General features: G+C 45.2%; 1 protein-coding gene across 3 annotated transcripts in view; it reads right to left on the bottom strand.

Moving 5' to 3' along the window:
* The window catches only part of LOC139532068 (integrin beta-1-like), a 40,883-nt gene extending 26,501 nt beyond the window's left edge, over positions 1–14,382 (bottom strand). For 2 of the 3 annotated variants that reach the window (XM_071329198.1, XM_071329200.1), the window contains exon 1: positions 14,032–14,382. The gene's annotated coding sequence lies outside the window, so the exon portion shown is untranslated. The remainder of the gene's footprint in view (positions 1–14,031) is intronic. The other variant, XM_071329199.1, reaches the window with a different exon arrangement.
* Positions 14,383–19,791: the final 5,409 nt, after the last annotated feature.

Raw genomic sequence — 19,791 nt, 5'->3', positions numbered from 1 at the left:
ATATACAGTATACCCCTGACCTGTCAATGAAACCAATCGCTAGGCAGAGTTACTGCATTAAGAGTGCTGCTGTATTTTCAGTGCTTTACATGGTGAGGGGGGAGTTCTGGCAGTCAGTACTGTATGGTGTTGAGTGACGCATTCCTTAGCGCCTCTGTGTGTGTGTGTGTGTGTGTGTGTGTGTGTGTGTGTGTGTGTGTGTGTGTGTGTGGTACACCATCATGTTCTATACAGAGCCTAGCTGCACAGACAGCCTGTCTGCGACCCCCAGATTAGACTGAATAGCTGACAGACTGACTGGCTGACTGATTGTTGGACTGGCTGACTGATTGACTGGCTGGCTGGCTAACTGGCTGACTGACTGATCTTAGAAGAGCCGAGAGCCACAATTAGTTCTTCTGCCATGGCATTACCCAACTTCTGTGTTGCAGTAATGCAACTGACCAAAGGTCCTTCAGTCAGGTTAAGGCCAACAACCTACAGCTCCAAACTCTCTAAAGGAATGTATCCTAGACCTAATAAGTCTAAGCTAATAAACTAATAATCTATAATGTGATTCAGTTGTTGAGATGTCTTCATGTTAGAGACTAAATGTTGTAAATGTTGCTCCTTTAGCTGAGTGCTTCAGCAAAAGTTGAAGTTCACGCAACACCGATTTGAGCCCAAAATGTCTTGCACCTACTTTGTACCAGGTCAAATAATCATCTGAGATCTCTGGACAGTGTAAATGAAGATGATTTATATGTTTTTGGTCAGAACCAAAACCACAGCCCCTGTTATTTTCTCCAACATTCTTGTTGGTTTGACTTTTAGTCCAGCACAGAGTTCCAAGGAAACGTTTGAATGAGAAAATATGCCTGTAAAATGCCAGCGAGGTGTCAAGTTAGAAAAACAACAAGGCTATTTCTATTCTATGAAGCTTAGCAGCTGGAGACAGGAATGTTCTTCCAAGTCCTCAGAGGGACTAGGGACATGGCAGCAAAACATAAGGTAACATTTAGACCAACACAATGGTACAATGCATCTTAAGCTCATGAGGGTAACTTAAGAGTCAGTACCTCCTGGAAAGATCTTTCACTGGGCAGATATACAACACAGGGGCCAACAGGATGGAGGGGGGGGGGGGATTGAGACTATTATGGGAACTTGACTTAACAACCAAATTGCTCAAAGTATTTGCCTCCTCTGGGAGTGGAACAAAAACAGACAGATCTCCAGTTAAACTCAACCATGTCCAAAACCAGACATAGATCACTGGTGCTTAGACAGTGTGGTAGTGGGGCAGCTCCTTCAAACATCATCATCCAGGTCACACACACACACGTCAACTCATTGCGGTGTTCAAGAGAGGAGAGTTGATACATGATGGTGGTCTGTCTGTGGAGAGTACCATGACTAAAAAGGACACGGCCTGAGCTCTGAGGCAATTCTCTGGGACAGGATACTCTCAGCAGTCAGACCAGGATAGTAGCTGCCTGCCTGGTGCCTGCACTTCATTGGGGAAACCAGAGCACTCACAGCCATCTTCCTGAGCCGAGTAGAGCTTCCATATTTGGACAGGCACCAGTTGTCATGCCCATCTCTCCTACCGCAATGTTCCCTCTACCTGGTATTTTCCCCATGATAACCACCCTTTTCCTTCAATAAACATACAGCCCACTCGGAGCACTCTCCCTGTTTTTTATTTAGCTGGCCTCTTGGCCAGGTCTCTTGTAAAATAGGTTTTCTAGGACCTCAATGGAGCTTCCTGGATAAATAAAGACACATAGAAAAATTTAAAAAAGCCGACCAATCGTGTATAAAGCTGGATGGGAGAGGTTTAAAAACAATCTCTGCATGTCTAGATTATTGAAAACTGTGTGACTCTAAGCATCAGATTGAGATTGAGTCCCTCGCAGGCCGTAGTCACGACTGATTGAGTGGCTTTATTTGTCAGCTCCTTTGCTTTAGAAATATCTACACGTCAGCAAATTCTTCCTAGCAGCAGCAGCAATAATAGTAGAATCACAAATCCAAAGCTAGCTGCTTTTCTGGGTAAAGCAGAGAGAGAACTTGGCAGTACTCCACTGTAACAATGCTCCAGAGAGAGCTTGCATTGGGATTTCTCCTTCTCCAGCCATGAAAAGAAGGAATGGAAAAACAGGAAAAGAAGGTTTTGTAACGGGGAAAGGGCTGCCTTAAGTCCAGAGAAAATAACTTTTACAGTGACTGTGCCACTCTGGTCCCTCCCTCCTTCTCCCTCCCCTTTATGCTCCTCCCCCATCTCACCAGATTCTCTCATGACAGACAAAAGCAATGGGAGAATCTCATATGCATTTCTCTCTAACCTCCTTTTACTCTGTTCCAGACGTTCTAGACGACCAATTCTCATAGCTTTTAGCTGTACCCTTATCCTACTCCTCCTCTGTTCCTCTGGTGATGTAGAGGTGAATCCAGGCCCTGCAGTGCCTAGCTCCACTCCTATTCCCCAGGCGCTCTCTTTTGATGACTTCTGTAACCGTAATAGCCTTGGTTTCATGCACGTTAACATTAGAAGCCTCCTCCCTAAGTATGTTTTATTCACTGCTTTAGCACACTCTGCCAACCTGGATGTTCTAGCCGTGTCTGAATCCTGGCTTAGGAAGACCACCAAAAACCCTGAAATTTCCATCCCTGACTACAACATTTTCAGACAAGTTAGAACGGCCAAAGGGAGCGGTGTTGCAATCTACTGCACAGATAGCCTGCAGAGTTCTGTCCTACTATCCAGGTCTGTACCCAAACAATTTGAACTTATACTTTTAAAATCCACCTCTCTAAAAACAAGTCTCTCACCGTTGCCGCCTGCTATAGGCCACCCACTGCCCCCAGCTGTGCTCTGGACACCAAATGTGAACTGATTGCCCCCCATCTATCTTCAGAGCTCGTGCCGCTAGGCGACCTAAACTGGAGCATGCTTAACACCCCAGCCATCCTACAATCTAAGCTTTATGCCCTCAATCTCACACAAATTATCAATGAATCTACCAGGTACCACCCCAAAGCCGTAAACACGGGCACCCTCATTGATATCATCCTAACCAACTTGCCCTCTAAATACACCTCTGCTGTTTTCAACCAAGATCTCAGCGATTACTGCCTCATTGCCTGGGTCAGCGGTCAAAAGACCTCCACTCATCACTGTCAAACGCTCCCTGAAAACACTTCAAGGAGCAGGCCTTTCTAATCGACCTGGGCGGGGTATCCTGGAAGGATATTGATCTCATCCCATCAGTAGAGGATGCCTGGTTATTTTTTTTAAAATGCCTTCCTCACCATCTTAAAGAAGCATGCCCCATTCAAGAAATTTAGAACCAGGAACAGATATAGCCCTTGGTTCTCTCCAGACCTGACTGCCCTTAACCAACACAAACACATCCTATGGCGTTCTGTATTAGCATCGAACAACCCCCATGATATGCAACTTTTCAGGGAAGCTAGAAACCAATATACACAGGCAGTTAGAAAAGCCAAGGCTAGCTTTTTCAAGCAGAAATTTGCTTCCTGCAACACAAACTCAAAAAGGTTCTGGGACACTGTAGTTCATGGAGAATAAGAACACCTCCTCCCAGCTGCCCACTGCACTGAAGCTAGGAAACACTGTCACCACCGATAAATCCACTATAATTGAGAATTTCAATAAGCATCTATCTACGGCTGGTAATGCTTTCCACCTGGCTACCCCTACCCCGGTCAACAGCACTGCACCCCCCACAGCTACTCGAACAAGCCTTCCCCATTTCTCCTTCTCCCAAATCCAGTCAGCTGATGTTCTGAAAGAGCTGCAAAATCTGGACCCCTACAAATCAGCCGGGCTAGATATTCTGGACCCTTTCTTTCTAAAATTATCTGCTGAAATTGTTGCCACCCCTATTACAAGCCTGTTCAATCTCTCTTTTGTGTCGTCTGAGATTCCCAAAGATTGGAAAGCAGCTGGGGCCATCCCCCTCTTCAAAGGGGGGGACACTCCAGACCCAAACTGCTACAGACCTATATCTATCCTACCCTGCCTTTCTAAGGTCTTCGAAAGCCAAGTCAACAAACAGATTACCGACCATTTCGAATCCCACCATACCTTCTCCGCTATGCAATACGGTTTCAGAGCTGGTCATGGGTGCACCTCAGCCACGCTCAAGGTCCTAAACGATATCTTAACAACCATCGATAAGAAACAATACTGTGCAGCCGTATTCATTGACCTGGCCAAGGCTTTCGACTCTGTCAATCACCACATCCTCATCGGCAGACTCGACAGCCTTGGTTTCTCAAATGATTGCCTCGCCTGGTTCACCAACTACTTCTCTGATAGTGTGTCAAATCGGAGGGTCTGTTGTCCGGGCCTCTGGCAGTCTCTATGGGGGTGCCACAGGGTTCAATTCTTGGACCAACTCTCTTCTCTGTATACATCAATGATGTTGCTCTTGCTGCTGGTGAGGTTCTGATCCACCTCTACGCAGACGACACCATTCTGTATACTCCTGGCCCTTCTTTGGACACTGTGTTAACAACCCTCCAGGCGAGCTTCAATGCCATACAACTCTCCTTCCATGGCCTCCAATTGCTCTTAAATACAAGTAAAACTAAATGCATACTCTTCAACCGATCGCTGCCTGCACCTGCCCGCCTGTCCAACATCACTACTCTGGACGGCTCTGACTTAGAATATGTGGACAACTACAAATACCTAGGTGTCTGGTTAGACTGTAAACTCTCCTTCCAGACTCACATCAAACATCTCCAATCCAAAGTTAAATCTAGAATTGGCTTCCTATTCCGCAACAAAGCATCCTTCACTCATGCTGCCAAACATACCCTTGTAAAACTGACCATCCTACCAATCCTCGACTTTGGCGATGTCATTTACAAAATAGCCTCCAATACCCTACTCAATAAATTGGATGCAGTCTATCACAGTGCCATCCGTTTCGTCACCAAAGCCCCATATACTACCCACCACTGCGACCTGTATGCTCTCGTTGGCTGGCCCTCGCTTCATACTTGTTGCCAAACCCACTGGCTCCAGGTCATCTACAAGACCCAGCTAGGTAAAGTTCCCCCTTATCTCAGCTCGCTGGTCACCATAGCAGCACGCGCTCCAGCAGGTATATCTCTCTGGTCACCCCCAAAACCAATTCTTTCTTTGGCCGCCTCTCCTTCCAGTTCTCTGCTGCCAATGACTGGAACGAACTACAAAAATCTCTGAAACTGGAAACACTTATCTCCCTCACTAGCTTTAAGCACCAGCTGTCAGAGCAGCTCACAGATTACTGCACCTGTACATAGCCCATCTATAATTTTGCCCAAACAACTACCTCTTTCCCTACTGTATTTATTTATTTTGCACCCCATTATTTCTATCTCTACTTTGCACATTATTTCACCGCAAATCAACCATTCCAGTGTTTTACTTGCTATATTGTATTTACTTCGCCACCATGGCCTTTTTTGCCTTCACCTGCTCACATTGTATATAGACTTATTTTTCTACTGTATTATTGACTGTATGTTTGTTTCACTCCATGTGTACCTCTGTTGTTGTATGTGTCGAACTGCTCTGCTTTATCTTGGCCAGGTCGCAATTGTAAATGAGAACTTGTTCTCAACTTGCCTTCCTGGTTAAATAAAGGTGAAATAAAAAAATAAAAAATCCTTTTCTCACGTCCTCTGTCCTCGCCTCCTTCTCAACCCATTGGAAGAGAAGGTCAGAGGGGAGGGGACCTATTCTCTGAGTAGGAGAGGCGAGCCGAGACGATCCCGATAATGTCCTCATTGTAGATCCTACTAATGAGAGCTCTTCAGTCTACAGAATAGAATAAAGAATGGAATTGAATAGAAATCCACCATATTAAAATATATAGCCTACACAAACACAATTCCACTGGAATATCCCCAGAAAATTCACTCAATGTTTGAAAGCTGATTCCAGTTGCAATAACAACAGATGTTTTAAAAATAAAACTTTTAGAATAATATTGACTGGAAGGGACTTTAGCTCCCTGCAGTCCTTCAAAAAATCTATAGCACTTACGCCTTTCTAGTGCGTTTTCAATTACGCCTATTTTTGTCTCCCCCCCTTCAAAAATACATCTGCCTCTAGTATTGCAAAACGAATAATTATCCTAAGAATACAGTTCCCCAGTTGAAATTATCATTAGGCCTATAACAAGGACTACTAGGCCAAAAAAAAGAACAACCCAAAATATCTGGAGCATGGCCAAGTTCACACTACTCCGTCAGTGCTAACTATTTCTGAGTCACCCACGTGGTTTTCACCCTCCGATAATAATCAACCATCTCACAGACTAGGCCTATGAGCATGATGCTTAGTGTAAGAACCATAAATCCCCAAAAAGTATCCATTTGCCATACCATCTCAAATAATGAATCCATAAAATCATTCAGGCAAGGGGAAATACAGAGACATTTTGATTTCATCTGAATCTTAGCTAACGGATAGCAATCCCTTCCATACACAATCTATTTCTGTGCTACTCGTAGTACTTGAGTTTCTTTCCTGTTGCACACCCATGGCCCCAACGGACAGCTAAGCTATGATAATGAGTCCACCTGTACAGAGATAAAATAGATAGATAGTATATGAACCCATGTCTGACAGGAGTACAGTGAGACATCTCTCTCTGCATTGGTTTGCTGAATTGGCCCTTCCTTTGCTGGAACACAGGAAGCTCATCCCAATCACACAGGGAGACAGCCGACATGCTGCCTGGCAATAGGCCACATCTTTAAATCTATCCATCCACGGTGATTTATGTTCTGGGAAACACAGCAACACAGCACAGCAACAAGACCATTCACTGCTACCGCAACCACCCAGAGCTTATCTTTAATGGATAATAGTGGCAGAAATTAATGTAAGAGAAGGTCTCGCACAAAGAATAAATTAATTTGACAAATAAGGATGTTTGGGAAGCAAATTTTTTCGAAGCGTCATGGCAGAAGACAGATCACCATTAAAGGGGTAAATATTTACTGTGAGAAGTGATTGATCACTTTCTCAAAGCCTTGATGTTGGAGCAGGATCAACACAGATGCTCATATGGGGGATTAGTAAAGTCTCTCAGCCTGCCGTAGGAAATCCTGCTAGCTGCCTGCTACTGTGTTCCCAGTTGAGCTAAGGACTAATTTACTAAAGTTGTTAATAATAAGCCAGTAATAATATAATTTGAATAAAGAGAAAACAATACCTTTAAATAATCCATTAAAAATTGATAATTCTTGTGAAATGTTATATTGATAGAAAAACCTCAATGTAGCCTATCATTATTTTAGGCTGTCTGGCATTAGCGCGGAAGCTTTAGGGCCTAACTGTACGCTTGCCAAATAGCCTATACGCCATTCAGAAAATGCTTTTGAGAACGGGCAGAACTTCGATCCACAGAGGCAAAAAGGACTGGTGGAGTTCAATAATTAAATTAAGAAAAAAGCTTTGAAATGAAGAGTGCAAAATAAAGAGAAGGGAGGGCAAGAAAAGTAATGTTTTGGAAAGATTTTGTGAAGTGGAAAAGAGGATGATAGCAGTGTCCACCTCACTATGGGGCACACTGTTCACAACGTTAACATCTGCCAACCGCTCGCCCACATGACCCCATACACGCCGTCTGCCAGGTACAGTTGAAACCAGGATTCATCCGTGAAGAGCACAATTCTCCAGCGTGCCAGTGGGGAGGATGTCAAGCACGCAGATGAGCTTCCCCGAGATGGTTTCTGAGAGTTTGTGAGGAAATCCTTCGGTTGTGCAAACCCACAGTTTCATCAGCTGTTCGGGTGACTGGTCTCAGACGGTCCCGCAGGTGAAGAAGCTGGATGTGGAGGTTCTGGGCTGGAGTGGTTACATGCGGTCTGCGCTTGTGAGTCCAAGTGGGAGTACTGCCAAATTTAAAACGACGTTGGAGGCAGCTTATGGTAGAGAAATTAACATGAACAGTCCATGCCAATTGCACGCTCCCTCAACTTGAGACATCTGTGGCATTGTGTTGTGTGACAAAACAGTTACATTTTAGTGGCCTTTTATTGTCCCCAGCACAAGGTGCACCTGTGTATTGATCATGTTGTTTAATCATCTTCTTGATATACCACATCCGTCAGGTGGATGGATTATCTTGGCATAGGAGAAACGCTCACTAAAAGGGATGTAAACACATTTGATTGACAGAAGCTTTTTATGAGTATGGGAAAATTCTGGGATCAGCTTATGAAACATGGGTCCAACACTTTAAATGTTGCATTTATATTTGTTTCAGTGTATTTATGACATTTTGGTGAGCAAGGGTTTATTTAGTCTTATAGGGCAACATGTAATGAGAGAAAAGAAGCTGCATGTATCTAATTATAGACAAGTTGACTAACAAATAGCCTACCAAAATGTTATAAATTATAAGCGGAAACATAACTGAATCAAGCAAAAAAGAATCTGCACTCCCAGTCAAAAAATCTTTCCACCGTCTCTGTAGCCTACAGCGCATTTTCTGTTAGTGGGTTAGGGTGCGGGCCTCAGATTTTCACTTTATCACATGTAGTTTGGCGATTGCGGATGGGTTATTAGCAAAATCCGGGCGGATGAGGGTAAACAAACAGCTGACTTGCGCACCACTAATGTGCTCGCAGACACACACACTAATTCAAAACTTAACACGATAACACCTGAGCAGAGAACACACACAGGCTGACCAACAGAAGCTAACATACCACAAGTGTTAGGACTACAGAACACAGACCGTAGCCTGTGTGAAAACTCACTGTATTAGCCTAGGAATGAAATCTCTGCAGGCCTAGAACAATAAGCACTCACTACTTCCTCCTGGAATTGTTGGGGGAAAAAATGTCAACTTTCATTGCAAGACAATATGTCATTTTTTTCAGAGGCTGCAATTGAATGTTGTGTTGGGTTTTGCATTATTCTACACACCTGAAATGGCACAACACATTGATTCTTCATCCCATGTTATGTCTTACTAAAGCAAATGAAAAGCTAGCATTTGTAACAGGGGGAACAGCCATTTTGAACAGAAGTGCATCGAATCCTATAGCCTACAAACGTTTACATTTTTGGGCTATAGGCTAAAGGCAAATATGCAACTGAGTGACCATGCATGACCCTTGAGGTCTCAGAATTCTATAGGAACCTCTAAGCGAGGACCATGCCGAGATGAGGCTGTCATGAAATTGAAGGCTATCATGGGTTGAATTAAGGATTTGTTCTGTCCTTTTAAAGATCAACATTTAACAAATATCATTCATGAAGCTTGAACACGGGCACTTTGTTCATTTCGGTATACTCGTGCATAGAGTATAGATAAGAATACCATGGCAATGGCGGTCTGGTAAATGTTCAGTAATCCGTTATCTTACACCATACAGTATATCTTTGTTTCTTTACATTAAAACAAATTTAAACTCCTCCAAAATAGAACGTTCACGTAGCAAAGCACTGTAAACCCCCAAAATGTGCACGGCCTCAATTCCACTCAAAGCTCTCAAATGTTCAAACTGTCATAACAATAAACTGACTACACACAGGCTGAGATAATATGGCTACAACAGAGCCTGAGATCATCCAACTCTATTATTTACTAACAAAAGAAGGAGTTTGGCCCATTTTTCAACACAGACCTCCTGTAGCCTTGCCGGGTCGACTAAACCAAGGCTCTATCCCAAATGGCATCCCATTCCCCTATGGACCCTGGTCAAAAGTAGTGCACTACATAGGGAATAGGGTTCCACTTGCACAATTTTAACCACACCCTTTCTCTGAGTGGTTTTGGTGCCATTTTTAGACCTGGACGTTTAAAATCACAAAATGGCTCTGTCAGAGGGGAGAGATGAGTGGGAGGTCATTAGGGCTACACTTTATATAAAACTACTGAGGAGGTCAAACCTAAACTAGGGTCAAAGCCCTAACCCGCAATTTCCACACACAAAATGTCTCTGTCAGAGGGGAGTGGGAGGGCATAATAGGGCTACACTTTATATAAACTACTGAGGAGGTCAAACCTAAACTAGGGTCAAAGCCCTAAACCGCAATTTCCACACACAAAATGGCAATCATAACCCAACAACACACATACTTTTATAAGAGTGGAAATCCATCCGATATAGAAATCCTATAATTCATGGTTCTATATGTAATCCAATGGATAAACACAGTAAATAATGCCTATTCTTATATCTTTATCTCATTCAGATACTTTGCAATAGAGCACCGTTTATTTCTGACATCAGCATGAGATGAATTCATAATTCGACTGAAATATGACTAAAAATCAAGTTGAGAACTAATAATGAATTCTAAATGTGTCCACTCTCCCACGGTTAAAGTCCTTAGGTGATTCCATGATGTGCTAGTTAGAGCAGACAGTGATTTACTGACAAACAAAACATGAGAAGCACATTGTTATCATATGTTTGTTATAGTCAGACTACTCCTTGTTGTGTGTTATGGGTGTAACAGGCAGGCCTTGTACTACTAGTTTTCGAAACAATTCTCCCCTTTCAGCACAGATCATATGTTGAAGTAGCAGCAGATATAGTGCACATTCATCACTTCCATCTCAGAGGGACAGGAGGTCTATGTCTCACACACACAAAACATTACATGACCCCGAGAACGGCAGGGCGGGGTCTTCTGTCAGTGAATCTGCAGGTGCAGGGTTGAGTAACCGTGTGGTAGCTGGCTAGTGACCGTGACTATCAGATGAAAAGCCAGCTCTCCAGCAGCTGTTATCTTGGGTTGGAGGTCACATCCATTCAGCTGGTAGTTCCCCAGCCTAGCATCTCCTACAGTACCTACTGTCTCCACCCTCCATCTCTCCTAACACACACACCACGCACACACACACACACAATGTCCCACATGTAAACACACACACCCATTCTCTCTTCTTCTCCCTCAATTAGCCCCAACTCCTTCCCTCCTCCCTTCCTCTACTTTCCTTCCTCCCTCATTCCATCCCTTCCCACCACTCCATTCCCTTAATTAAACTCTAGCCACACTGAGAAGTCAGCACGCCTCGGCCGGCTGTATTTACAAGGTTAAAGAAAACCACACGCTCGTGCACACACAAACACAACAGACATCATACCTGAGATTAAATGGGGGCCTTTTTCTGCTTGATCCAATTAATGTGACAGCATGCACAGTGCACAACATCTCACTCCTCCTTCCAAAAATACAATTGTATTGATCGCATACACATATTTAGCAATGTTATTAGGGGTGTAGCAAAATGCTTGTGTTCCTAGCTCCAACAGCGGAGTAGTATCTAACAATACACACAGATCTAAATGTAAAAGAATGGAATTAAGAAATATATAAATATTAGGACGAGCAATGTCGGAGTGGCATTGAGTAGAATACATAATATACATATGAGTAAAACAGTATGTAAACATTATTAAAGTGACCAGTGTTCCATTATTAAAGTGTCCAGTGATTCCATGTCTATGTACATAGGGCAGCATCCTCTAAGGTGCAGGGTTGAGTAACCGTGTGGTAGCTGGCTAGTGACCGTGACTAAATTCAGGGCAGGATACTGGGTAGAGGCCTGCTAGTGATGGATATTTAACAGTCTGATGGCCTTGAGATAGAAGCTGTTTTTCAGTGTCTCAGTCCCAGCTTTGATCCACCTGTACTGACCTCGCCTTCTGGATGATAGCGGGCTGAACAGGCCGTGGCTCAGGTGGTTGATGTCCTTGATTATCTTTTTGGCCTTCCTGTGACATCTGATGCTGTAGGTGTCCTGGAGGGCAGGCAGTTTGCCCCCGGTGATGCATTGGGCAGACCGCACCACCCTCTGGAGAGCCCTGCGGTTGCGGGAGGTCCAGTTGCCATACTAGGCGGTGATACAGTCCGACAGGATGCTCTCAGTGATGCATCTGTAAAAGTTTGTGAGGGTCTTAGGGGCCAAGACAAATTTCTTCAGACTCCTGAGGTTGAAGAGGAGCTGTTGCAGCTTCTTCATTACACTATCTGTGTTGGTGGACCATTTCAGATTGTCAGTGATGTTTACACCGAGGAACTTGAAGCTTTTCACTTTATCCACTGCGGTCCCGCCGATGTGGATGGGGGCGAGCTCCCTCTGCTGTCTCCTGAAGTCCACAATCAACTCCTTCATTTTATTGACTTTGAGTTATTTTCCTGGAACCCCTCTGCCAGGGCCCTCACCTCCTCCTTGTAGGATGTCTCATCATTGTTGGTACTCACGCCTACTACTGTTGTGTCGTCTGCATACTTGACAGAGTTGGAGGCGTACGTGGCCACGCAGTCATGGGTGAACAGGGAGCACAGGAGGGGGCTGAGCACACACCCTTGTGGGGCACCTATATTAAGGATCAGCGTAATGGAGTTTTTTCCCCCCCTAACTTCACCGCCTGTCAGGAGGTCCAGGACCCAGTTGCACAGTTTAAACCCAGGGCCCTGAGCTTAATGATGAGCTTGGAGGGTCCTATGGTGTCGAAGGCTGAGCTGTAGTTAATAAACAGCATTCTTACATAGGTATTCCTCTTGTCCAAATGGGATAGGGCAGTGTGCAGTGCGTTGGCAATCCCAATAGATCTGTGGATCTATACGGGCAGTATGCAAATTGAAGTGGGTGTAGGGTAAGGTGGACGTGATATGATCTTTACTTACCATCTTACATTAAAAGGGCAACTGAATGTCTGAAGCTGTTGCGTTTGTAAGCTGATTGGTGGTGGATCAAAGAAAATGACATTGACTGTATCAGGAGAGAGAGAGATGTCGCTCTATAAGACTAAAAGGAGGCTGAGTGTGTAGACTTGTTTGTTTTGAAGTCATAACCCTGATGTTATCTACGTGTCATGACCCGAACACACATCAACACACACACACGCAGTGGCCTTCTCAGCATACACAAACCGATCTCTCAAGCTTCAACACCACCACACATTTAATGTGATGATGACCATCAACAGAAGCAGCTTTGTGGCCTTAGTCTATAAGATTATTTGTTGTTAATTTGACACAGACCTACTTGTATGAGACACGGATCATATGTGATCACAAGGAGCTAACTTCTTCATCCCTTAACTGTGACAAATTTTTGTGTATAATTAAACAATATTGGCCATTATAAACTGATTGGCTGACAGCCGTGGTATATCTGGGGTATGCAAAACATTTATTTTTACTGCTCTAATTATGTTGGCAACCAGTTTATAAAAGCAATAAGGCACCTCGGGGGTTTGTGATATATGGCCAATATACCACGGCTAAGGGCTGTGTCCAGGAACTCTGCATTGCGTCGTTCTTAAGAACAGCCCTTAGCCGTGGTATATTGGCCATATACCACACCTTCTCCGGCCTTATTGCTTAAATATACCACGCCTAAGGGCTGTTCTGGAAGCAGCCCTTTGCAGTGGCATATTAGTCATATACTACAAACCTCAGAGGTTCTTTATTGCTATTATAAACCGGTTACCAACATAAATATAACAGTAAAAATATGCCACAGATGTCAGCCAATCAGCATCCAGGAGCCAAATTAACCGGTTTATTATCTATTATAGACCTGTGGCCCCCAATGTAGGGCAGGCATCAAGCACAGTAGCCTATCCAACACGCCTACAAAAACGTGAAGATTATCATGAGGATGACATATTCATGGAAGGGAAAAACATGGAAGGCAAAATTGTCAGACGAAATGTTGTTCGAAACACTACTTCAAAACAATATACTGTCCAAAATATATTTCTCTGTACCAGATCATGTGAAGATTCAACCTAAAAATAATTTAAAAAAAGACAGATTGAGATCCATCTGGAACGGATATTCTCTCTCCACCCAAAATATTTATTCTGGTCCAAATTGGAAGACTGCCAAGATCCTACTGTCTGCCTGTAAAAAACTTGAATTCTAGATAGGATATCCATCATCCAAGTCCTTCATCCCATGTGGAAAAATAATAGACTTTGGTTGGAGAGTAATCAACGAACGGATAAAAATAGGGTTCAATACAATTAGCAAATTATAACATTTACCTTCTCCTCGTGATTTATTGCCGAGGCAACATACGTAAATGTATCTATCCTTTTAAAAATATCCGTAGTGATCCGCTACCCAGCGTAGACACAGCAACAATTGCCTTGTTGGCAAAGGGAGCTACTTTCTCCTCCTGCAAAAAGTCACGGTCGATTTACTCCCCCACGGGTCATTCCTTAAACAGTTACTCCATTGCGAAAGGAAAAAATATTGTCTACTATTTGGTTGTATAAAAGTGTACTTATTAGATATATTTAGTATTTTCCAGTAGCCGCGAACCTCTTTTTCTTCGCAAAATTAGATGAAGAGACAAGTCCGCAGTGCCCTCCTCTTGAACGAAGCCCCAATTTCACAGGAAAAGCCGGCTGACGTCATGAATTTAAGACACGCCCATATTCTATTACAGGCTATTATCCGTTATTATGGACATGGCTACTGGTGACATGTATGAGCATAATGAAAGTTCTCCGAAAACTATCCCTGGATTAGCCCCCTCTTGTCAAATCAATTTCCTGAATGTTGTGTATGGATGGGTTTTTGTTATGTAGCCTATTACGTAGCCTGTTCAGTCTCTCTCCTTCATAAGGTACCACGTTTTTTTATGGATATTGTATGTTTAAAATATATATATATTATCAACAATTCCCCCAAGAATGGGGGAATTGTTGACATCTAGGACTACTATAACACCCATTACTGAGTAGACTGACTGAGGGTGTAACAACAGTTTCCTTGTGGCTGTTAGGGACTGGTCTGGTAAGGGTGTACACATACAGGCTCCCTTGAAGCTGTGCCTGTCTGAATGGGACACAACGACACTGTTTGGGCTTTACAGAAAACTTAATTCAGTAAAGAATCAAAGGGGCATTCATTCTTTCTCATATTTGAACTTCTCACACTCAACAACTTAATACACTACCTGTTATTGTATTGCTCTTCAGCATGGGTTTGGGTTATCACTGCCTCTTATTGTGTGCTTTAGCGACCTCCTGTGTTGGACTAGACCTAGAGTATGACACAAATCTGGCAAATCCTATGACAGGCCAGGGCATGTTTCATTGCAGGATGTGATTACAGCTTGTCCTGTATTATGTAAAACCAAACAGCTTTTGCTTGTGAACGATATCTTACAGTTTGATTGGTACTACAAATATAATCACATTAAATGGATATTCCACTTTCCAACAAATGTTTGTCTATATTCTGGGTTGGCGCCCCCCCTTGGGTTGTGCCGTGGCAGAGATCTTTGTGGGCTATACTCTGCCTTGTCCCAGGATGGTAAGTTGGTGGTTGAAGTTATCCCTCTAGTGGTGTGGGGGCTGTGCTTTGGCAAAGTGGGTGGGGTTATATCCTGCCTGTTTGGCCCTGTCCGGGGGTATCATCGGATGGGGCCACAGTGTCTCCTGACCCCTCCTGTCTCAGTCTCCAGTATTTATGCTGCAGTAGTTTGTGTCGGGGGGCTAGAGTTAGTCTGTTATATCTGGAGTACTTCTCCTGTCTTATCCGGTGTCCTGTGGGAATTTAAGTATGCTCTCTCTAATTCTCTCTTTCTCTCTTTCTTTCTCTCTCTCGGAGGACCATGCCTCAGGACTACCTGGCATGATGACTCCTTGCTGTCCCCAGTCCACCTGGCCGTGCTGCTGCTCCAGTTTCAACTGTTCTGCCTGCGGCTATGGAACCCTGACCTGTTCACCGGACGTGCTACCTGTCCCAGACCTGCTGTTTTCAACTCTCTAGAGACAGCAGGAGCGATAGAGATACTCTCAATGATCGGCTATGAAAAGCCAACTGACATTTACTCCTGAGGTTCTGACTTGTTGCACCCTCGACAACTACTGTGATTATGACCATGCTGGTCATTTATGAACATTTGAACATCTTGGCCATGTTCTGTTATAATCTCCACCCGGCACAGCCAGAAGAGGACTGGCCACCCCTCATAGCCTGGTTCCTCTCTAGGTTTCTTCCTAGGTTTTGGCCTTTCTAAGGAGTTTTTCCTAGCCACCGTGCTTCTACACCTGCATTGTTTGGTGTTTTAGGTGTCACGAATCCCGCTTCCTGAGTCTGTTTTTGCCTGTGTTCTGTCCTGGAGTGTTTTTCCGGTGTCCTGGAACGCACCCTGTCTGGTTGCCGGGCGACGTAGCTAGTTGGGAGATCTCTGATTACCCGCACCTGTATCCCATCAGCTATCTGCACACCTGGTCCTGATCATCACCCCTCCACTTCATAAGCTCTGACCTGACATCCATTCCCTGCCGGATCGTTAGCCATGAACAGTATGTTGTGCCAGCGTATCAGCCTCCAGTTTGATAGAGTTTGTTTTGTACGTCTTGCTTGCCTTGAACTTACCTCCGTTTTTTTCTGTCTACAGTCATTCACCCGGAACACTCATCCCATCCCTACCTGGTCGTTGGTGACTTCAGTTACTTCCTTGGATCTGCTTACTCAATTCCATCAACTCACCTCCGCTGCCCGCTCCGCTACTTGGATTTTTCTATCACTACATTTACACTTGTAAATAAATACTCACCTTCGTCTTACTCTCCTTGTCCTGGTCTGCTTCTGGGTTCTACTTTAGAGAATCGTGACAGAACGATCCGGCCAAGGATGAACCCAGCGGACCTGGACTCCGTTTGCCATGCCATTACCCAGCAGGAGAAGATATTGGGACAACACAACACGGCGCTACAGGAGATAGCGTTTTCAGTCCGGAACTTCTCTGCTAGCTTGACGAGTATCCAGGATCAGCTCAGTTTGCCGGCGGGTCATCCACCACCTGTTTCACCCCTCTCACCTGCCGCTTCTGGAGCGGTTTCCTTCCGTGAGCCCAAGGTTCCGACGCCTGATAAGTACGAAGGGGATTTGGGAAGATGCCGTTCATTTCTTATGCAGTGTGGTTTAGTTTTTGATCTGCAGCCATACTCTTACGCCACAGAGAAGGCTAGGATAGCTTTTGTTATTGAACTGCTGCGTGGTAGAGCTCTGGAATGGGCTTCAGCCGTTTGGGAACGACAGGACACCTGCATGGCGTCATACCAGGAGTTCACGGCAGAGATGAGAAAGCTTTTTGACCATCCAGTCCGAGGTAAGGACGCAGCTAAACGTTTGTTCTCTCTTCGCCAAGGAGCTCGCAGTGTGGCAGACTTTGTGATCGAATTCAGGACATTGGCTGTGGAGAGTGGTTGGAATGAGGAGTCACTACAAGCGGCTTTTTACCAGGGGTTGTCGGCGCAACTCAAGGACGAGCTGATCTCCTATCCAGAGCCTAGTGACCTAGACAGTTTGGTCACATTATCTATTCAGGTGGATAATAGAGTCCGAGAGAGAAGGAGGGAGAAGCAGTGGGGCCCGTCCAGTCAATCAGCAACTCGGTTACCATTCGGGTCAGGAAGTGGACCAGAACGTGTTGATCATTATTCCCCACAGGGGATTAGTGGAGGTGTCTTGCCGCCAGATCCTGAACCCATGCAAGTGGGGCGACACGGGTTAACTAAGGAGGAGCGCCAACGTAGACGTGAGACCAACAGCTGCCTCTACTGTGATAGCTCGGGACATTACATCTCCGCTTGTCCTCAGCGCCCGTTAAACTGCCCAGCGAGCCAGTTTCAACCTCCCAAGAACCCTGTCAGACCCCGTTTTCCTGCGACCCTCATGAATAAGAATCAGAGTTTAGCGATGAACGCTTTTATCGATTCAGGTGCCGATGGCAGCTTTATTGATGCCGACTTGGTGGAACAGCTGGGGCTTTCCAAGGAGCAATTGCCGGAAGCCATTGAAGCAACCACTCTGAACGGCAGTAGTCTGGCACGGATCACTATGAGGACTGAACCGGTTAAGATGTTGTTGTCGGGGAATCATTCAGAGGTTATCTCTGTCTTCATTCTGCCTTCGCCCCATGTTCCTCTGGTTCTTGGTTACCCCTGGCTGAGAGAACACAATCCCTCGTTTGATTGGGTGACGGGTAAGGTAACTAGTTGGAGCATTGAGTGTCATGCTAACTGCCTTAGGACTGCCTGTTCTCATGCTGTTCCCAGTCAGGTCAGTGAGTCTGCTCCCCCTGATTTGTCCCTGGTTCCAGAAACATATCACGATTTGGGTGAAGTATTCAGTAAGCAGAAGGCTCTGTCACTTCCTCCCCACCGACCTTATGACTGTGCGATTAATCTGTTCCCTGGAGCTGCCTTTCCCAAGGGACGGTTATACAGTATCTCTCGACCTGAGCGTGAAGCCTTGGAGACCTACATCAAGGAGTCTCTAGCTGCAGGTCTCATTCGCCCCTCGTCATCATCTCTTCGACCGTGTATTGATTATCGGGGGTTGAATGATATTACGGTCAAAAACAAGTATCCCCTGCCCTTGATGAGCTCTGCTTTCGACTCTTTACAGGGTGCTACGGTGTTTACGAAGCTTGACCTACGCAATGCTTATCATTTGGTTCGGATCAGAGAGGGGGATGAGTGGTTGACTGGGTTCAATACACCTATGGGACATTTCGAGTACCAGGTGATGCCGTTTGGACTGACCAACGCTCCTGCTGTGTTCCAAAGTATGGTGAATGACGTGCTGAGAGATATGATTGGTATTTTTGTGTTCGTTTACCTGGATGATATCCTCATCTTCTCGAGGGAGCTTTCTAGCCACGTCCAGCATGTCAAGCAGGTCCTGCAGCGGTTATTGGAGAATCGCCTGTTCGTGAAGGCTGAGAAGTGTGATTTTCACGCCCACACTACGTCCTTCCTCGAGTACATCATCTCCAGGGGAGAGATCAAGATGGACCAAGAGAAGGTTCGGGCGGTTCGGGATTGGGCCCAGCCCGGTACGAGATTGCAGCTCCAGAGATTCCTGGGGTTTGCGAACTTCTATCGGAGGTTTATCCGTGATTACAGCCGGGTGGCCGCCCCTTTAACTGCCCTGACGTCTTGCACCAGAAATTTCTGTTGGACTCCTGAGGCAGACCGAGCATTTCTGGACTTGAAGAGCCGATTCACCAACGCCCCGATTCTCTCTCAACCTGACACTTCCCGTCAGTTTGTTGTTGAGGTGGACGCGTCTGATGTGGGGGTGGGCGCCATCCTGTCCCAGCGTAGCTCCACTGACGGTAAACTCCATCCCTGCGCCTTCTACTCTTGTCGTCTTTCACCAGCAGAGAGAAACTACGATGTGGGTAACCGGGAGCTTCTCGCTGTGAAGCTTGCCTTGGAGGAGTGGCGCCACTGGTTGGAGGGAGCGGAGCAACCGTTTGTGGTCTGGACTGACCACAAGAATCTGGCTTAGGTGCAATCGGCTAAACGTCTCAACTCCCGTCAGGCCAGGTGGGCTTTGTTTTTTGGACGCTTCAATTTTTCCCTGACGTTCCGACCTGGGTCGAAGAACGGCAAGGCGGACGCCTTGTCCCGGATGTTCTCCAAGACGGAGGAGAGTGGGGCCAAGACTGAGACGATTCTTCCCCAGAACTTTGTCGTGGGAGCCGTTACATGGAGGATTGAGGAGGATGTGATGGCGGCCCTTCGGACGCAGCCCGGCCCCGGTAACGGTCCACCCGGTCGGTTGTTCGTGCCTGAGTCGGTCCATTCTGCTGTCCTGGGTTAGGCTGGGTTTCTGTACAGCACTTTGAGATATCAGCTGATGTAAGAAGGGCTATATAAATAAATTTGATATTCTAATAAATAGACAGTAGCCTACGTCAATCTTCAACCAGATGACAAGTACTGTTTCAAATAATTTTCTTCATTTCTTTTCATGATTGTCGTTATTATCCC

Source organism: Salvelinus alpinus, chromosome 10 (assembly GCF_045679555.1).
Source record: "Salvelinus alpinus chromosome 10, SLU_Salpinus.1, whole genome shotgun sequence".
In the NCBI taxonomy this organism is placed as follows: Eukaryota; Metazoa; Chordata; class Actinopteri; order Salmoniformes; family Salmonidae; genus Salvelinus; species Salvelinus alpinus.
Note: the sequence above shows the minus strand (reverse complement) of the source record. Positions and strands in the feature narration are given on the sequence as shown.